At 44.8% G+C, this 20064-nt stretch overlaps 1 protein-coding gene across 4 annotated transcripts in view; it reads left to right on the forward strand.

Moving 5' to 3' along the window:
- The first annotated feature begins 444 nt into the window (after positions 1-444).
- Positions 445-20064, forward strand: part of NPL (N-acetylneuraminate pyruvate lyase) — a 45282-nt gene continuing 25662 nt past the window's right edge. For 2 of the 4 annotated variants that reach the window (XM_037145659.2, XM_053663700.1), the window contains exons 1-2: positions 445-448; positions 18771-18784. The gene's annotated coding sequence lies outside the window, so the exon portion shown is untranslated. Of the gene's footprint in view, positions 449-18770; positions 18812-19556; positions 19956-20064 lie in introns of those variants that run through there. The other 2 variants (XM_053663699.1, XM_037145661.2) reach the window with 2 other exon arrangements.

Genomic DNA, 20064 nt, shown 5'->3' on the forward strand with positions numbered 1-20064 from the left:
AGGAACTTGATCTCCTCAAGCCTCAATTTCCTTGTCCATAAACTAAAAAATCACTTTACCTCCTAAGACTGTGAAAGGATTGCATGAGACCATGAGTGTAAAAAGCATGTTGCCAGATAAAGTCATTATTACTATCATCCTCCACACCCTCATTTTTATTAGCACAGCTCAGTCTTGCGTGGTTTAGTGGCAGAACCTGGCTTCCACATCAGGCTGACTCCCTATCTAGTGATTTTCAAACTACCACTTAGAGAATCTGTGTCGGACTGTGTTTTCAATTTAGCTCAAGAAACACTCACCACTTATTTAACATTCCTGCCAAAATTGCACATTCTGACTCTAATCATGAGGGAACAGCAGACAAAACCCAATTTGAGGGACATTCTAAAAAATAACTGGCCTAAATTCTTCAAAGCTGTCAATGTCATGAAAAATCTAAGGGAGGCCAGAAAACCATTCCAGATGTATGATTCTGAATTGGGTCCTGGACCAAAAGGAAAGCACTGCTATAAAACACACACACACACACACATATACACACACGCGCACACTCATGCTGGGACCTACTGGCAAAATGTGAGATCTGTAATTAATAGCATGTCATTGTTAAATATCCCGAATGAATATTCTTCTTAGAAAATAATACACTGAAGTATTCAGAAACAGAGGAGCGTGATTTCTGAAACTTGTCCATGGTTTCAAAAAACATTATATAATATACAAATCTATAATGCTTTAAAACATAAATATGTCAAATATGTGTTTGGCATAATTTCCAGGTAGTTCCCTATTTGAGACTCTCATCTATGAAGGATCTGGGATTTCTTAATGTCCTTTGTTGAATGAGACCTAGCACAAAAACTGGAAATTTTTTAATATTCTCCTCCTCACACACCAGTGAGAACACAATAATTATTACATGTGCTGCCAATGAACTTCCACGAGTTATATAGAAGGCTTTCCAATTGTTCCTATTAAGTTCTGTGTTTTTATGTATATGAAGAGAGAAAAAAGTAAAGAGAAAGAGAGGAAGAGATAAAGAGAAAACCAATCTGGCAAAATACTAGAAGTACCCGTTATAAGCAAGGCCCCTTGTGTATGACGAGGACACCTGGTATTATATAGGACTTTGCAGTTTACGACACTTTCACACGACTTCCCATTGGATCTGATTCCACTGAATTCTCAGTGAAGGGCAATGAAACCATAACTTATGGGGGCAGGGTACGGAGCAGGGGTCTAAACTTTCAGCCAGGAAGGCAAAAATTAAGACTTTTTTTCAATGAACTTCCTGGCATAACCTTTCTGTTTATCGTGTGTTATAATCACAAAGCACAGAAACCAATACAGTCTCTATCTTACTTCCGAAAAGACAAAAATGCAAAGAGATAAGTCAATAATGGAGAGAGTTAACATTTATCCAACACAGAGGGCTCTTCCTCAGTCCTCACAACAGATTTAAGAGGCAAGTACTGTTATTATCACCACGTCCTGGGTGAGGGGACTAAGACTCAGGGGACGTGAAGCCACTGCTCAAAGTCACAGCAACGACATAGCCAAACCCAGGGGGAAGAACAAGTGTCCTGGCCCGGGCCTCTCTAGTGCCCAAGTCTGTTCCTTTGACCACTTGCAATGCAATGCAGCTCTCCATGAGGTAACTGATTGCCAACGTTTTTTCCAGTCCCGAAAATAGTGTTTTCTAAGCTGGAAGAGACAACCACTGATTAAACCCAGCAGCCCTCATTAATCAGTTTCTTGAATCAAAACTAAAACAGCAGGTTTCAGCTTTTTTGTTCTTAACTACCTTACTAGGAAAAAGAAGAGGAAATTAGCATCAGAACCCAAGATGAGGAATTCAAATCCATCTCTCCTGCCTCCATAGCCAGCTACCCCTGGACTCCCCAGAGCCCTTCACCAGCCCCAGGACAGCAGAACTCGTCACCACACTCCTGAACCCACTCAGGATCTCCAGTCCCTATAACCATTGATTCCTCCTCGGTGAGAAACTGCCATTGAATTGTGTCTCCCTAATATGAATGATGAGTTTTCCCCCAACAGCAACTGGCTACAATTCTCAGGTTAGAATAACAGTGGATCTGCCTCAGGATCCCTCTCAGCCCCTCACCTGCCCCCTTTGCACCTTTGGTCCCAGTGCTCCCGTTGCTCTTGGTTACAGCGCTAAGGTTCTGGCCCTCCCCGCCACCACACAAATGCCCAGGGACTCATTCATAAGTGACACCCAAGCCGTCACTGCTCACTGCTGCAAAAAGAATCTTGGAATCTCTGGGAGTTATAACCTTTCCCCATTTTTCTTTGCTGCTGACAACTTCTGGAGAGCAGTAGGGATAGCAGTAAAATATCTATCATCTTATGGGTTGACCAGCAGCTGCCGTGACCTCCTCAGACAATATAAGCGCAGGCTGACTTTAATCACGGTCTGTTGATTTGGCTTCCAGGAATACCACCTTGATACATCCTCCTCTTCCTTGTCTGTGCTGGATGATCTAAGAAAAGCTCCCTGCACCTCACCATCTAAACCCTGGGAAGGAAGGAATTTACAACTAAATTCCAGCTACAACTGTATATTCTGAAAGGGAATGTATTTCATCTGCAAAGGTCACTGGATAACACTTGGATCTTGTAAGTCCATGCATCTTGAAAAAAGAATGTTAAAGCTAAAATCTGAGGACATGAAGGTATCTGCAAATGTTAGCAAAATCTGTGCCAATAAATGTTTCATCTTGCTGAGTGTCACTGATTTCTTCCAATAATGTTCATTGAGTATTTCCCCATTTTCTAAGTTGACCCTTGGATTACCAATGAGGTTAGTCACACCTCTGTATCCTGAGATTTATATCCACTATATTCTTGTACAAAAACATGCAAAGGATTGATCACCTTCATAAGTAGCCCTGATTCAATGCCATGACTATAATAATGTCACTCTCATTCACGTGCATTCTTAACATGCTTTCCTGGGGCAGAAAGATGGGGCATATACGAAATGCTGGTGCGGTCCCCAAGAACACATCCCACCAATGCATACCAGCTGACGTAAGTTTCTGTGAGCAGAAGGCTAGGAACAAGCACCCCATGCCTGTCTCATTCTGACTTGGTAACAGTTTATGGTTTACACCCCTAACCACGCCTACAACAGCACCTCAGACAGAAGGAGATTCTGGACTAAGACTGCCTGGGATCAAAATCGGATGGTCCAGCTCAGTCAGCTATGGGATGTGGAGCAAGTTTCCAAATCCCTCCGTCTTCTCGTCTGGGATAAGAATAGCATTACTCCATGAGATTATTATCGGGGTTGAGTGTGATAATAATTTTAAGGTGCTTAGCACATTGCCCGTCACAGGGCAAGCTCTACCGATGTCAACTGTTACTACTAGCTTTTGTTATAGTAGGCACTTAAAAGATGCTGGGTGAGCAAATGAAAGACCTATCCTCGAGTGTTTTAAGAGCAGAAAATTACCCAACAAATATGGAATTGGCCAGGCTATCTTCATTTAGGTGATTTTCTGGGCCAAATACTACCACACTTTGTCTTTGCTTCTAAAGCACATACATTCGGGTACTTGTCACATACCCTGCGGTGGCGGTCAGGTACCACATGGCAGGCATTGTCCCACTTGGTGAGCAGTAGCCAGCATCGGCAAGAACTCTGGCCGAACATGGTCAGGAATATACTTTGTGGTTATGCCAAAGAATTTTCTTCCAGAAATACTAACTGCCTTCTGTGGGAATCAATCTTGCAATTTTGGCCCCAAGTAGCAATAGAATAAATCAACTTCAGGGATAAGAGGAAATCAAGAAATTTGTACCCTTCTACTGGGGGCGTATTTAAAGTAACCTTCAGCCAACAACTCAGCAGGGCAACAACTTATACAGTTGTACAGCAGGGTGACTAGCTGACAATAGCCATGTAGAATAGTCACAATTTAAGAGAGGGTGTTGATAAATTCCTTTCCAAATAGTCTCTAGAAAAACTTCTGTGATAAAAGAGAATGAGGCATGTGTGATCAATGGCTGTATATGACTTTCCCACCAAAAATCAAAGCAAAACTCACAGGCATGTCCTATTTCCCCATATCTTTGGGCCTCCGCCTACGCTGTTTGCTCAGCCTAGAATGTCCCCACCCACCCTCATACTCCCAGCAAATCATAGTGGCATAAGTGCAGAGGTTAGTGACATGGGTTCAAATCCCAATTCCTCCTGTCTCCAGCTAGATTACATTAGGCAAGTCTTCTAATGTCTCTGTGACTCAGGTCCCTAAGGAGATGATATTTCCACCAACTTTGTAAGGTTTGCGGAAAATTACAGAGGTTAACGTTAGAATAGGGCAGTTCATGAAACATGGTGAGCCCTCCCTAATTAGCATCATCATTGTCTCAAATCCTAGCTCCAGCTTTAGACCCTTGGGAAGGTTCCTTCATTCCTCTGGGCAGAGTTACACACCTCCTCCTCCTTGCCTGTAAGTCCCACATTCAATGACAACCATCCCCGTGAATGTCTGCCGAGCCACAGTGAAAAAGCATAAGGAATGCAAACACCATCATTTTCACCCCGAGAGTCTTTGGCCCTTACAACAGAGCCACAAACATCATAGATGCCCAATAAATATTTGGTTAGCATATGAATACATTAATTAAATGCTATTTAAGCTTTTCAAGCCTCCCATCAGTCGGTATGTTTTCCTTCTTGCATGAAACCACTGAGTGACTGCTGTTGCTATGGCTGCTTCTGAAGTCAAATGAGGTAAGATTCTGAACCATCTCCGAGTTCGTACAATGAGCACTGGTATCATAAGAATGCATTATTAGCACCACTCACAGAGTGGATTAATGTTATCCCTGGGCCAGCAGAATGAGTCGGCCCAGCACATGTTATCTCTGGAGATGAGCCTTCGATTTTCTTTGGGAGGGTTCTCAAGGACTGCAGTGCTCCAGCATTGCTCAGACAGGGTACGAGTCACAGCTCTGAGTGGTTAGTCACAGTCCATCTGCAAGTGGAGAAGGGCCCAGGCAGGAATGTGATCCAAGGAGACACTAAAAATAAACAGCCCATTGAAGACCAAGAGAACTTCCCCTTATGAAAGTGAGAAGGGTGTGATGAAACAGGCAGCTTCCTGGTAATGAAAAGATAACATCCTGTCTGTGCTGGATTGTGAGAGAGGAACCAGGGTCCCAGGGAGCCTCTGGCTGCCTTGGGACAGTGTGGAGCAGCGGGGAAAGCATGAGGTTTGCAATCGAATGAATCAAATCTGAATTCTTCCATTTGATGAGTTAACTTTCTCCTCTTGAAAATGCAGAGACAAATAATGAAAACTAGAGTACCCTAGACACGCAGGAAATGATTCAGTATGCAGCTGGGAAAGGCCCCTCCTAGACTCACAGAAAGGGTCCCACCCTGAACAGAGGCCTCTCTCCATCCCCTCCACTCGAGGTTTCGAAGAGATGTCTCTGCCTCCTTCTCATTTAAATGAGCAAGTTTTAAAGAAGTTCCCAGGACAATAGGCATGAAGGTTCTCTTGGGGTAAAACTGTTATTAGAAATCTGCTTTCGTTTGCCCACCATAGCTTGGAAATATATGAGACCCTACAGTGTGGTTCACAGCCTATGTGGACTTTTCTTACCTTAGGAGCAGACATTTAAGATGCAAACTGACTGGTGAGCTCCGGGAGCTGGACGCCTCCAGCTGGTGAGAGCTGGTTCTACACGCCGCTTCCCACCTCCATGTTCAGTAACCCTGGCAAACAACAAATGCTATAAATCAGGACTTTTTTTCCCCTCTCGCTCCAAAAGCTGGCTCACCAGAACACCACTGACTTGAAAGCCACAGAACACAAGAGGCCCCCAGCCATCACTCTCTGTTCCAAATGCTACCAAAAAGAAACCACACACGTAAATACTAGATGAGGAAGATTACACAGATACAACACAATAAGGATAGAACAAAAGGAAAGCCCTGCTATACCAACTGCACATGCCCTCCACATGAGGTTCTGGCAATGAGATGCACTAAGGGTTTTTTTTCAACTGAGAGGAACTATAATATGCCAGGGAGTTTTGAATCAGCTTTATTTGGAGCCTCAGATGAATATACCCAAGTGTCATATTACAGCTAGAATTCAAACGTCTCAATTGCACATCGAGGATAACATAATAACGGAATAACCAACTCGTCAGAATAGGTGATGTGTCATTTACCCCTGTGAGCACAAGTAGTGTTGCCTCTGTAGCCTTTTAATACATAATGGTCAAATCAACAAACAGGCATTGCTTCCTCTTACATGTTCTATCTATTCTCTTCAAGCTTAAATGGATTGTTCTTTTTCTCCTGAGGCTCCAAACATGACGCTGTTCCCCCAGGCTGGTGCTTGTGGTAGGACAGGAAGGTGGTGCCTTGCCTGTGGAGGGTGATCGGTAGCTCTCAGAGGCCTTTCTCACACACAAACGCAGTGAATACCTAAACACGCCCTCTAAAGTAAGGCGCCCCCGTTTCCAGACAAGGAAGAAGACGTTCACCATGATAATAAGAGCTGTGGACTCTGCACCCTATTGTCATTATTGCTACTGGATATAGAACACCGACTGTCATAGCCATCAACACCACTGGAACTAGAATAACTATTAAACTAACCTTACTTCTTCACGTCACTCTTTACAGTCACAGAGCTCAGGCTAAGAGTTTAAATATCATGGCCATATGTTAAGTCCTATGTCAAAATTTCAAACAAATCAGTATCTGGTGTTTTTCCTTTGTTTGCTGTGGGATGAATATCCTCTACCCAGCAGGGCTTACAAAATGGCAGATGCCCCAACTATGAGGAAGTTCAAATTCTGGATAGTAGATATTATTCTTATTACATTACTATTGTTGTTGTGATTATCGGCATCTATCCTATCCATGGTAGCCTATCATTCGAATCTCCTTCCTATCATAAATCATCAGCACTCCAACATAGGAATCAGTATGCAAATTTCCAGCCCCCCTTGCAGCTAGGATTCAGGCACATGAATTAGTTAATGCCAATCAGGGATGCTGTCATAAGATTTTGATTCAGCAATAAGCAGCAAGAGAAAAGAGACTCTGTACGGACCCTCCATCTTTGCATCTTTGATAATGAGGGGAGACAGAGGTTTCTCATTGTTTTGTGGTGGCACCAGCAGTGGTGGCTATTGTCCAGGGATTACAATCGTGTATTTCCAATGTAGAAGCAGCAGCCGTGGACAACAGCAGTTTTCCATTAGATCCATCGCTTGGTTTGGGGCAACATTCCTCTAAGCTTACTCCTCAAGCCCAGCTTTCCAGTCCACTCAGCCGTTCTGTGATTCACCCAGTATTTTTTATTAAATAAAATCTTTTTCCATGTATTAAGAGTCAGCTTCTGTTGCTCAGAAAACTCTGACTAATGTAAGAACTCTGATGGATACAATCATTTTTCCTCTTTCCCAGATGTGAAAACAGAGGTTTTAAGAGGCTCAGCTCCTCAAGGTCAGTGTTAGCCAATGACAGAGCAACAATTTGAACCCTCATAATCCGAAGTCCACCTTGTAAACCAGACATATTAAGCCACAAAAACCACACAACTGATGAATCAAAGTGGTCCTTGTTTTTTTTTGAGTTAGAACAAATTACAGAAATATTCAGTATAACTCAAAGTTCTGAGAAACTATGTGTCAAAGCAGAAGCCTCAACCCAAGTCTCCTGACCATGGTACTGGGCATCTTCATAATCTCATCACATTTTTCTTTACATATTTTGAGATGGATTTTTAAGTGCAATTGAGTTTGAGAATAATATACAGGAAGGAGATTACAATGGTGTTTGGCACCCCACATTTTCTTCTGCATTCAATGTCCTTCTTACGGAAACTGATTCTTTTGTAGTTCTTTCAGCCAGTCTATTTTTTGTATTGTTTACCCGCAAATGCCTTTATTTTTTTCCCTCATCCTTGAATGATATCGATTTCTAGGTTGAACGTTATTTTTCAGCTACACTTTCCCAGTATCTTGGTGACGGAGAAGAAGTTTGCTATTGATCTGCTTGCCCTTGTTTTGTGATTAAACCCTTCTGTCCCCCTGGCAGTTTTTAATATTTTACTACACTTCACAATAGACTGCAATATCAGCCCCAGTGGGAGGTTCGTTCTTATTGCTCTTGCTTGGGCCATGCTCCGACTTTGATTCTTAGGACGCTTGTCTTTCGTCAGTTCCGGAAAACGCCCATTCACAAAGTCCTCACTCACAATGCCCCACTTCAGTGGGGTAAACCGCGACTTGCCCTCCAATATCCATTTTTCTCTATTTCCTCTGAGAATAGAATTACCTTTTTTTTTTTTTTTTTCAGGGACATAGCTGGGACCTTTCCCTGCCTCCCTAGTGGCTTTGTGACATGACAAATGATACGTGTTTCTCCTGGATAGTGCTTTTAAAGAAAACAGGCACACATGCCCCACACCGCCACCTGGGCCCAAGACGCAGACCTGAGGGCCAGAGCTAAAGAACCCGTGTGGAATCCTGAAGTAGGAACCACAGACTGGAAATATCGGAGCCGGTCTGCCAGCTCCTGACAGCCGGACTGTTGTAGGGGAGAGAAATCAATCTCTATGCTGTCTAGACAAAATATTTGGGGGTCTCATCTTTTAAGCAACTTCTATGACATCTTAACAATTGCACCTCTGTCCCTCTACGCTTCCCCTTCCTTACGCTTTCCTCAACATGTGTTCACACACATAGATTCACACACATTACCTTCTCGTTATCACCTGCATTTCTCCCCTTCATGTGCACGGTTTTCTACCTCATTATTCTCTGCGCTGCCCTTGAGGTGACTGTCTTCGATCTTTCTTCAAGGTCCCTTTGTCCTCCTCGGATCTACAGTGCTAGTGGGTATGTGCCTTTTCATTTCTGAGGTCAACAAGCCTACTGTTAATTGCTGTTTGGTTTCTTCTTAAATAAAGCCACTTTTTAAAAATAACAAAGTATTCTTTCATTTTATGCTTTCTTTTAAGTCTCTGACATTTGAAAGTTATTTCATGACGTCTTCCAGATTTTTTTTGTTAACTTAGCTCTCAGATTGCTAATTTTCCTGTGAACCCCCGGTTTCTCCTTCAGGATGATTCATTTCCTCATTTGGTTGGTAATATTTTAGTAAGATTCCAGCAGGGCTGGTTATCCCAAAGGGTACCTGTGTCTGCTTAAATTGTAGGCATATCTCCACTGGGTAGTATATTTGTTTCTGGTGAATTTCTGAGGGTTCAAAGGTCCTGGACCAGGTTTTATGGCAATTTCTCAGGTTGAGGTTTCTCTATCCCATAGGCAATATACATTCGACTCATGGCAGGTCGTGGGGGACATGTTTTCGCCCCCGCAGCCCCAGATCAGCTCCAAGCCACCTTCCTGTTTCTTCATGACATTTGTCAGTGTTTGCTCCAGTCCTTTCCCGTGGGGCGAGGCACCCCTCCAGGGCTCCAGAACTCGGTCACAGTTAGGGTTAGATAAGATACAGGACACCCAGTTAAACTTGAATTTGAGATATATTATTCATCTAAATAATGTTTATCCATTGTTTATCTGTAGTTCCAATGTTACTGGGCATCCTGTATTCATAAGGGCTGATCTCACAGCCCTTGTCACTCACGGTGGCCTTGAGGCCGCCGATCCTGCCTGGGTCTCACAGCCCCCAGATTCTAGCCCCTACCTGCAGGGTCAGTAGAGTTCTCTAGTTATCACATGGGCTCCCAGTTCCTTTTTCACACTGCACACTAGGCTATGTCCTGTACTTTTTTCAATACCAGTTGTATATAAATAGTTTTAATTGCTGCCACATTTTATCTAGGCTTTCTGTGTGACAGTAGTGGGAGGGAAGGCCTGGCCATGACAGCTGTCTGCCGATTGTCAGAAAGACTTTAATTACTTTCCATGTGCCCCGATCCTCCAGGCAAATACTCCCCTGTGGGGTCCAGTGGACCATCTGCAGCAAGGGCTTGATTCCCCCAAGTTAGCGGAAGACGAGGGAATATGCGGGAACAAGCCTGCCGGGACTTGCATTTCAGGGATGCTGCCCATCTCAGCAAAGGGAAGTTTTCTGTTTTGGATTGGAAGAGTTGGATTTTTCAGAGAGGCAAACATATCCCAGTTTTAGCTAAGGTTTGACTTCCAAAGAACCTGGCTAGCCAAAGATTTTTCTCTATATTTTGGGAGTGTAGAAGAGGGGAAAAAAATCTGACTTTGATGCACTTTATTTTCACCGGCCTGGCTGAAAGATCAGAAGTTAGAAGGTGAGGTAAAAATAGAAAATTATGAACTAAAAAAAGTTCAAACAGGTATATTTTAAGACCTTTGATTAGTCAAAAAGTAGAAAACGGAAGACATCTAGTCACAGGAGGAGAACAATACCGTGCTTTTGTATTGGAATGTTTCCGTTTCAAAATACTTCTAAATAAAGTTCTCGGAATAGAAAAAGAGTATTTTGTTTTCACTTTGGACATGGAAAATTCTGCGGGCCAAAAAATTCCAAAACCCTTTCCAGATATTTTCTGATTTTTGTTTCCCAATAATTCCACATCCTCCACGTGGTTTCCAGGCAGGGCTGCTATTATTACTGTTAATTATTCAGGCACAGACTTTTCACATAATCGCCAAATGAAGTTTTACTTTCTGTTCTTGTATTCCTTGTGTTAAAGCTATTCATTTGCTCAGGACAGCATTTAAAATACACCACATTAAAAAAAATCTCTGTTTTGGTACATCTGTATATGTATTTTAACATTCCAGAAGTCTTAAAAATTGATCCATGCCCTGGGTTTTCTCCATCCTCTGATAGGTTCTGCCGCTAAAAAAACTCATGATTTGTCCGCCTCCAAGTGGGCACCCCTCCTACACATCCCCCACCTTGATGTGAATTCACAAAAATAAGGTGTGCATTCTAATAAACAGGAATTATTCCTAATTCAAAGAAATGGAGTGAAGCTCCTGATTCCTACCTCCTGCCCCGGAACTTCTTTGTTGTGTGAAGAAGTCTTTGGCACTGACCCGCCTCCACCTCCACGTCCTGGGGCTGTAGGAACCTCCCCGAAATAGGTCTTTCCATTGATAGAAAACTTACTAGATGACAATGCATGACTGCCAAACTTTGGAAACATATTAGATCAGAGAACCACACAGTTTTAATACACATCTTGTGAGACTTAACCACAGAGCCTGGAAAACATGTAGAAATTACACGAAAACATAAAGAAGTGGAAATCACATATATCTTCACCACTCAGATACATTTCTCTGCATAAGACATATTTTTAACAAAAACGAGACCATGTTCTTCAAGTTTTAGAACTGGCTTTCTTCATTTATCTCTGTACAGGGATCATTTCCCACCATGTTAAGTATTTTTCTATGGTAGCATTTCATGGATGGTTGCTTCTAGTTTATAAATATGTCTTAATTTGGCCCTTAATGTGGCTCAGTGGGTTGAGCACCGGCCTGTGAATGGAAAGGTTGTGGGTTCAATTCCCAGTCAGGGCACGAGCCTGGGTTGGGGGCCTAGGAGAGGCAACCAACTGATGCAGGCAACCGACGGATGTTTCCCTCAAACACAGATATTTCTCTCCCTCTCTTTCTCTCTTCCTTCCCCTCTCTCTGAAAATAAGTAAATAAAAATTAAAAATATTGGTTCATTTATTTCACCAGTCCTCTTTTGGGGAGGGGGGTTCTGGAATAATTAGGCTTGCAGAAAAGCTATTCTTGCAGTCGGCCACGATTGCATCCTTGGGATAAACTCCCAGAAGCGACACTATGGTCAGAATAATATGCACATATTCAAGATCCGGGGTACGCATTACCTAACTACCTCACCAAACGATTATCAGTCTCATCAGTAGTATTTAAGAGTATCTATTGCTTCAAGAAATCTTGCATAAAAGATAAACTCTAAGAGGTTTTCTGTCCTATGAAATGCTCTTCCTCAGTGAACAGGGTTTCTCTGAACACCGAACTCTCCCAGCACCTGCAAAACGTCATTCAATTTCAAGGGTGACTGTCAGTGTCTGTGGACACTTTCTGTAACACAATTAATAAAGAAAATAAGGTACTTTCTCTATGTGATTTTTGCTTTCAGGAAAGAATGGCACCTCTCAGAGAATTCTTTCTGTTCGGTCCTCATCTGCGCAGAGAAGAGGTACCACAGGGCAGCGCAGAGTGTCTGCCCCTCGTCTGCGGTCTGTTCCATATTCGGCTTCCCAGCAGGCACCGCGTAACCACGGCAGCCTGACATGCTGAGAAGCCTTCCCCAAGGCTGCAGCCCACACTCACCCATCCCTTCACTGAGCTCCTATTATACTTATTGTCTGCACCACGCAATTAGCACTTTATTATATACTGTCTTGTTCTCTAATTGTCTGTACCACACAATTTAGCACTTTGTTACATTCTGTCAGATTCTGCGATCGTGTCATGTATTTTTGTCTTGTCTCTCCACCGAGATTACCAGCTCCAGGGTGGCAGGGACCCTGCCCAGGGTCCTGCGTTGGCATTTCCCACGGCCCCAGACACTGTTCCGGGGAAGAGCCAAGTGCGTGTTTGACAAACACTGGCTGGTTTATTGGCTGGCGGGTGGGTTGGGAGACGGGTAGGTGGATGCTCTGCTGGGCTTTAAGTAGACTTCACCGGCTAGAATCTGGAGTGGAAAATAGATAAGAGGTTGGGAAACAGGAGAGTCGGCACCACGTCATCCCAGCCACTACCCTTCAGCCCAGCCTGCTGCTAGCAAATCATTTAGTCTCCACCCCGCATTATTTTGTGTGTGTCGAACAATTAAGCCAAAACATTCGGCCAGATAATACTGGTTTTTAAAATAACATGGAAATCGTGGTTTTCGCCTAAAGATTTTACATTATAACATCGTCCACTTGTACCAGCCCAGCCATGTAGAGAGAGGAGGCCACACTTTGGAATTAAAGAGACTTCTGATGAGCTCTGTGATCTTCAACAAATGGTTTAACCATTGTCTGTCGGTCTGTCTGTGTGTCTATCTCTCTCTCTCTGTCTCTGAAATGAAACTCTCATCCTCATCTCTGAAATTATTCCAATGACTATAATTGTGATAATGCCACTGAATGCCCATGAGCCTGCTGGAATAGTCTCATTCTTTCCAATTCTGCAAAATACTCTTATTTTTCCAATTCGGCAAATATCATGTCTTAAAGCAAGTGTTGAGTACTATTATTATCATAATACACATAATTAGTACCTCTGTTTGTCTCACACTAATTGCAGAGGCTCTGCCTCAGCTCTGATTCATGGGGTTACTTCTCAGAGAATCAAGTCAGGTAATGACACAATTTATCTTTCTTGGTTGAAGAGTTAGTTACATCTAGTGGTCTGTCCCATGATATCAGAATTACTTGTAGTCAATAAGAAGAGAAGAAATACCAGTATCTAGCACTAACAATTCCACACCGCATTGTCACTTGGATCTCTACCTGAAATACTTAGGTGAATCAAGCACTGAGTTAACCATATTTCCCTGAATGATACAAATCAAATGTTCTGTCCCTTGTCATCTGCTTGTTCCCCTTCTGATCAGTATGTTTGGCCATAGTGTTTTTGTTTTCGTGTTTCCGACCTTGTTTTTCCCATTGGCAGGCACACAACAAAGTGTAGCTAGTTAATGAGTTGTTCACCAGGTTATCTATCCTCTCAAAACAAGATCAGTGCAAGCCTCTCCCAGAAGTTCCGCTCGAACCCTGCACGTGGTCGACCCCTAAGGACGCAAGGGGCCTACACAGCTTTGAATGGCTACTTCGTAGGGCGGAGGTCACCCTGTAAGAACAGCTTCCCTCCCTGTGTGTGTGTGTTGCCCGAGTATCCCTTTGGCAAAGATGAGCCGTGTCCTTTTGTGCATCTAGGCTGAACGACTGTTCAATTATTCTTTTAAAAGGTCTTACCAAGGTCTGCCAGGTGATAGGCAGGGCTGAGGTGCTAGGGATACAGAGATGAAAAGCATAGTTAGAGGCTCAACTCTGGAGGAACCCACCGTCGAATGGGAGGCAGACATGTCAACAGATCACTGGCACGTGAGATAAGTGTGAATACAATTTGTGTGGCCAGGGTGCCAGCCTGAGCCAGCTGTGCCCACCACTGAGTGGGACCAAGCCAAGGGAGCAGATGAAGCGGGAGAGCTGATGAGACTGGAGGAAAGTGACTGTGTGAAGCCAGTTTCTCAGCAGGAAAGGATGGTAGGGGATAGCCCTGGGGTGGGGGGAGAGGAGTTGGGAAAAAATGTCTTGTCCCTGCCTTAGCTCCCTAGACCCACACCTGAGCTTATGGAGGGAGAACCTGCAGGGAGGGAGGGAAGAGCTTCAGGGAGACACCGGACACAGGTCACACTGCTTTGGAACCTGGATGAAAAAAAATATGGCAAAGTTAAAGAGAAGGGGCTTCTCTCTGCGTCTTCAGGCCCCAGAGAAAAGCAACCTTGGCTGAGCGTGGACAGCAGCTGAGATGAAACACTGCCCCCTAGTGGCTTCATGGAAAAGGACACCAACAAGGAGCTCAAAGCCAAACGGGAACGGATGCAGGGGAAATAGGGGTGGTACAACCATGTCTCCCTGAAAAACCAAAAACCAAAAACCAAAAACAAAAAAAACGGGGAGACTTGGAGAACGGGGCGGTTGTCTCCCAGGAGGATGGAAGCACAAGCAGCGCAACGTGAGTTAGTGCCGCCAACATCACGGCCATTCCCATAGTGCCTAGGCACAGACAAAACTCAGGGCCAGCAGCTCCCACCTACCTAAAGTCATGTGAACACCCAAAAGCACGTACTTTCTGGCCATAGATTAAGCAGGCTCATGTCTATACTAGTTAGCAAAGGGACTGAGGTCTGGTAGGTGGAGAGACCAGAGGCCCGAGGTAACAAAAGGAGATTCCCAGAGCAACGTTGGGACTGGGGGTGGAGACAGAGGGAGGTGAGAGGGAGGGCTGCTGGGCTTCCCCTTCCCGGTGAGAAAAGCAGTTGAAGCTCAGCCCTGGTGGAAGCGTTTCCCGCAAGAAGGAACTAGAGAAAATGGCCCCGAGGTTTCAGACAGAGTGGAGTCAGATGATTAGACGCAAATGCCCAGAACCGAATTCTAAAAATAAGGCTTGCCTCCCCAGCTGAACAAAATGAAATTCTATCTACCAGCACATGGTTAAATAGAAGTCAAACAGACAAACGAAAAGAAAACCATTTCAAACAGCACTAATGGGCACACTGAAAGATAAGTCCTTCCTGCCTTTAACCCCCTTTCCCCGGAAAAATGATTGAGAGCTGCTGGCACAGTAGCCTAAGTGTGTAAGTTGTTAAAACATTTAAGTAGCTCCCTATAGGTTGGTGAACTGCCATTGCTTTAAGCTCTTGGAGTGCTGCCCCTTCCCCCAATTTCAGTTGATCATTAAAGAGTTAAAGCTTATATATTAGAGGATCTCGGGCATCCTTGCTTGCCAATGCTAAACCCGGCTGTTCGCTATTCTGTTTTTCTTCTAGAAACTATCCATGCAAATCAAGGTATACTTCTACACAGGCCTTTTTTTTTCTTTTAATACAAATGGAAGAATTGAATACTGTTACGTACTTAGCTTTTTTTTTTTTTTAACCTACTTGGTTCAGCTTTAAATGCGTAGCCAAATATAGATCCCACATTTTTCTTTAGGGGCTCACAATCTGGCTACAGCTAAAACACCTAACTTGAGAAAGTGCTGGAATAATTTATGGGAGCTTTCCAGTAGGCCCAGGAGATCGCAGTCAGTGGGATGATGGAAATGATGCCAGAAGCTGGAATCTGAGTGAACGACTCCAGGACAGCAATGACCTGATGGTTTAGGTACAAGGAATAAGGAGAAACAAGACCAGCAAGATCTCCCCAGGTGGTCCCCACAGAGCCCATCTAGGCTCCTGCCCCCTGCAACTTGGGGTAGGGAGGTGGGAGAGGGCTCAGCCTCCAGAAGCCCAGACTATTGGCACCCAAATTCAGCTGTAATCAAGAATCTAACCAGCCTTGGGCGGAAGACAATTAAATTTCAAATTGCACTTACCCCATCAAATTCTTTCCAGTGAGTTTTCCCTTCACTCAAAAGAAGGAGCATAAATAAAAGTTCTTCACAGAAGAGAGAAAATATATTTCTCCCAATTGCCCCACTTTTACCTCAAACACTAAAAGGAAGCAGAGTTATATTCATAGGGGAAAAAATACTAAATTAAACTTGAGCCAGATTTTTAAAGTAGTCTCTATATATCAAAAAGTTAAGACCACTGAGTGTGCTTTTTAATAATCATATTTATCTTCAAACCCAAACAACCAGTATATGAGGAGGGGCACTTAATTTTCTACTAATTTCTGTGTTTCTAGGCATCACTTTTTTCATTATTTTAACATTAAGAGATTTTAAAAGAATGTTAAAATTTAAGATGTCAACTGCACGGATTTGGGGGGGAAGGAGCATAGGAAAATGGGATCATGGAAAGGTTATCTAGGTTTTTTTTCTTCCTGATATTCCCAGAAACTTTCAATTTGAAAGTCATTAAAAGATAAAGCAATTTATGCTGATAGACTGCCACCTAGTGGTTAGTTTTTGCCATATCTGGAACACGAGCAGCACTGGGTTTGGGTGCTTTTGGACCACGTGCTCACTTCTTTCTACCATCCCTGGGGAACCCTTGGTGCATTGTCACAAGAAGAACAGACTCACTTGTGCGCTTCCCCAGGACCTGACGTCCATGCAGGCACAGCCTTTACGCAGCGAGCCTCCTTCAAAAGGAATTCTTGCCTCTGCAATGATTCTGATACTGTCCCAGAGGCCCTGCCAAGCAAAATTAGTTAACCTTCGCTTCTGTTTTCAGCCTACGGCACCTTCATAATTCTCCCTGTGTAGTAGTAACACGAGGCTCGAATTTTCCAATTATTAGGAGGTGACAAGTTAGTGTGTTTAAGCCATTGGCACATGAGTCCAGAGGTACAATTCAGAAACAGGGCCTCAACGTCAGCCACGAGGCAACCATCTGCAGATCACTCTCTAAGGGGCACTCGAGTCCTCTTCCCCCAGCTCCTGTGTCCCCTGTGCTGACCCCGGTCCCCTGTGCTGACCCCGGTCCCCTCGGCCACAAGGCTTCATCCATGCTACAGCATCAACCCCGTCAGCAAGGAGGCCCCACCCCCATCCACGCTAAAGTCTGTGTTCAGGCCACAGAGCTGGCATTCTGCTCTCAGTAATCAACATCCATTCTGCACTGCAGGCTCGCTGGACCATCGACTGAGTGCCTGCTGTGTGGCAGGCACTGGGTGCGTCCCAGGGAACAGAACTGGCCCCTTACTGTCCTCAAGAAACAGACAAACTAATGGGCAGAACTTGCCTCTGCTTCGCTAGGTTTCGAACTTGAATTTTAGTGAAAACAAAAGACATGATGTGGAATATATATATATATAATATGTGTGTATATGTATATATATATATTATATGTGTGTGTACATATACATATATATACATACGCACACATATATAATTTTTTAACCAAAAAAAGACAGTAGTGGGGTGATTGCTGGGGGGAAGAGGGTGTAAAGGGACTAAATGGTAATGGAAAAATATAATGAAGACAAAATCATGATTAATAGAGAAGGAGAGTTGAAAGGAGTGCAGGTCTCCCACTTCACCCTCTGGGCCCCGGGGCAGGCCTGCGCTGTGCTCTGCATGCAGACGGCCACGGTGGACACGGTGCCGGCCTTGAGCACCTCCCAGAGGAGTTAGAGGCGGAGATAAAGCCGCTGTTTCTGATCTGTACAATGGGATGATGCGTCTGCATATATGACCATCTGAATTTAAAGTGTACCCGTCACATAGGATTGTTTCATGAAATAATCAATTAATTACTGGTGCTTTGTGCAATGAAAGAACGATTATTATGGATTCGATAGCACTTTGCAAACCAGAAAGCCCTTTGGGGAATGTATTTTCTCTAAATGAAATAATATGCCTCAGCCATTGCTTTGTTTGGAAGATGGAGATTACTTCGCATCACTACGGAAAGCAGAGGACTGGTTTATGGAGGGGGTTCTGATTTATTAGCACGGGACATGACTTTAGAAAATAAACTTTTACTCTTCCTGCAAGTGGAGGTGTTTTGGTTGAAAATACTTTTCCCTTTCGAAACTCTTCCAACTGTTCTCAAGAATAAGCCAAAACAGCTGTTGCATTTAGGATCTAATCCGCTTTTAATATCGGTTCACCTCTTTTTAACATGAGAGTGTGCGGGGTTGGGGCAGCAGCAGCCAGAAGTTCACAGCCCCCGCGACCACGAAATACCTGCTGTTGCAGGGCCCGCGACCGAGGAAAGTCGAGACCAAGACCTAAAGATGCCCTGGAGGGGTCAGCCGGGAGCCTGTGAACCCTCGCTGCGGACACCGCGGTGCCAGCGCGGCCGCGCGCAGGTCTCGGGGAGCCGGGCCCCGCGCGGGTGACCCCTCAGCCCACCTGAGTCAAGTCAGACCCAGGGAAGGGCCAACTCCGCTCTTGGGGTGCGGGACGCGCGACTCTGCCGCCCTGCGCCGCCCTTCGCGCTCGGCGGGAAGAGGCGGGAAGAGGCGCAGAACCAGTCCCCAGGGTCGCTGGGCGTGGCGGGCGCATGGAGGGGGGCAGGGCGGCCCCTGCGGACACAGGGGGCGCGGCGGAGCGGACCCGGGGCACTGCGCGGAGCGGCGGCGACAGCCACGGCGAGGGGAGGCCCCCCCCACCCCCCCCGGCGTCTCGGGTGAGCTGAGCGTGCAGGGACCCGAAGGTCAGCGCGGGGCGGGTGGGGGGGCGGTTCGGGCAGGGGGCGCAGGGGACGGGGCGAAAAGGCGACTGCCGGGAGGAAAAGGGGAAGGCAGACCAACTGGGAAACGGAGCCGGAGGAAGTGTGAGCGCGACACCGTCCGGCGACGGGGACAGAGGGACCCCGGGTTGCCTTCCTCCTCACGCGGCTGGTCTCTAAGAATCCTTTTGTCAAAATGACCAGAGAATTTAGCGACTAAATTTGATACACTCTCTTTATTTTACGGGAAGTTGGTCGCATTTCTGCAGTTGTTTTGTTTTGTGTCTCTATTCGTTTCCCCCTTTCCAAGTAATTCTCTGTCAATCATTCTCCTTATCCAGTGTCATCCTCTTGCTCCCCCAGATTTTTTTTTTTTTTAACTTTGCCCTTCTCAGAGAATTTGGCTAAGGCCACCTGAATCCTTTGGACTAAGTGTTCCTGGCTGTGGGTAGAGACATAAGATTTCGACAATAACGTCCCCTCCCCAGTGTTTTCAGTAATCATATTCCAAGTTCACATGAAATCTTAGGCTGGAGAACATTCTAACCATTTGCTTTTGACACAAGCTATACAGAACTTCAAAGCATAACATTGCCAAGTTTATTTAAAACTCAAATGGACAAAATATGGGTGCTTCCCCAGTTCCAGCTGCTGTGACCTTTCACCCCATCTCTCTCTGTAAGAGTTCCACATTTCCCAAAGTCCGGAGACGTTGCTCATTCATTTAGAGTGTTGATCTGCACAAAGATACATTTTTTAAGCTTTTCCTGCCCCCAGACAAGGCGCCCCAACTACCCTGCTAATAACTCTGCTGTGAGGTTTTCAATAAAAAGCCAGTGTTTGGGGGAGGTTCTAAGGGGCACAAAATTATTTTCCTCTTGGCGGATTGGGGGATATTCCCTAGCCCTTAGTGGGAGAGACAACAGCCTTCCGGGCTGGAGACCCACAGGAGAAGGCAAGCCGGCCAGACGGGACAGGGTGGGTTGCTGCAGAGATCTCTCCAGAGACCAGACCAGGGAGTTTGGTGTTTAGCTCATGGGAGCCAGGGTGAGAAGTGATTGGCAAAGGAGAGATCAGAAAGTCTGTGCTACTGGAAGACTGATCTCCAGACCACGTGGATTGAACGAAGGTAAGAGGGGGGAGTTAGGACAGTGATTCCCAGCGCTCCTCCCACTCCCCCATGCTTTGAAAGCTATAACCAATCAAACTATACTTAAGTCACTGAACTTGATTTCTTT

This window comes from Artibeus jamaicensis, unplaced genomic scaffold (genome assembly GCF_021234435.1).
Source record: "Artibeus jamaicensis isolate MK-2021 breed Jamaican fruit bat unplaced genomic scaffold, CSHL_Jam_final contig_327, whole genome shotgun sequence".
Classification (NCBI taxonomy): Eukaryota; Metazoa; Chordata; class Mammalia; order Chiroptera; family Phyllostomidae; genus Artibeus; species Artibeus jamaicensis.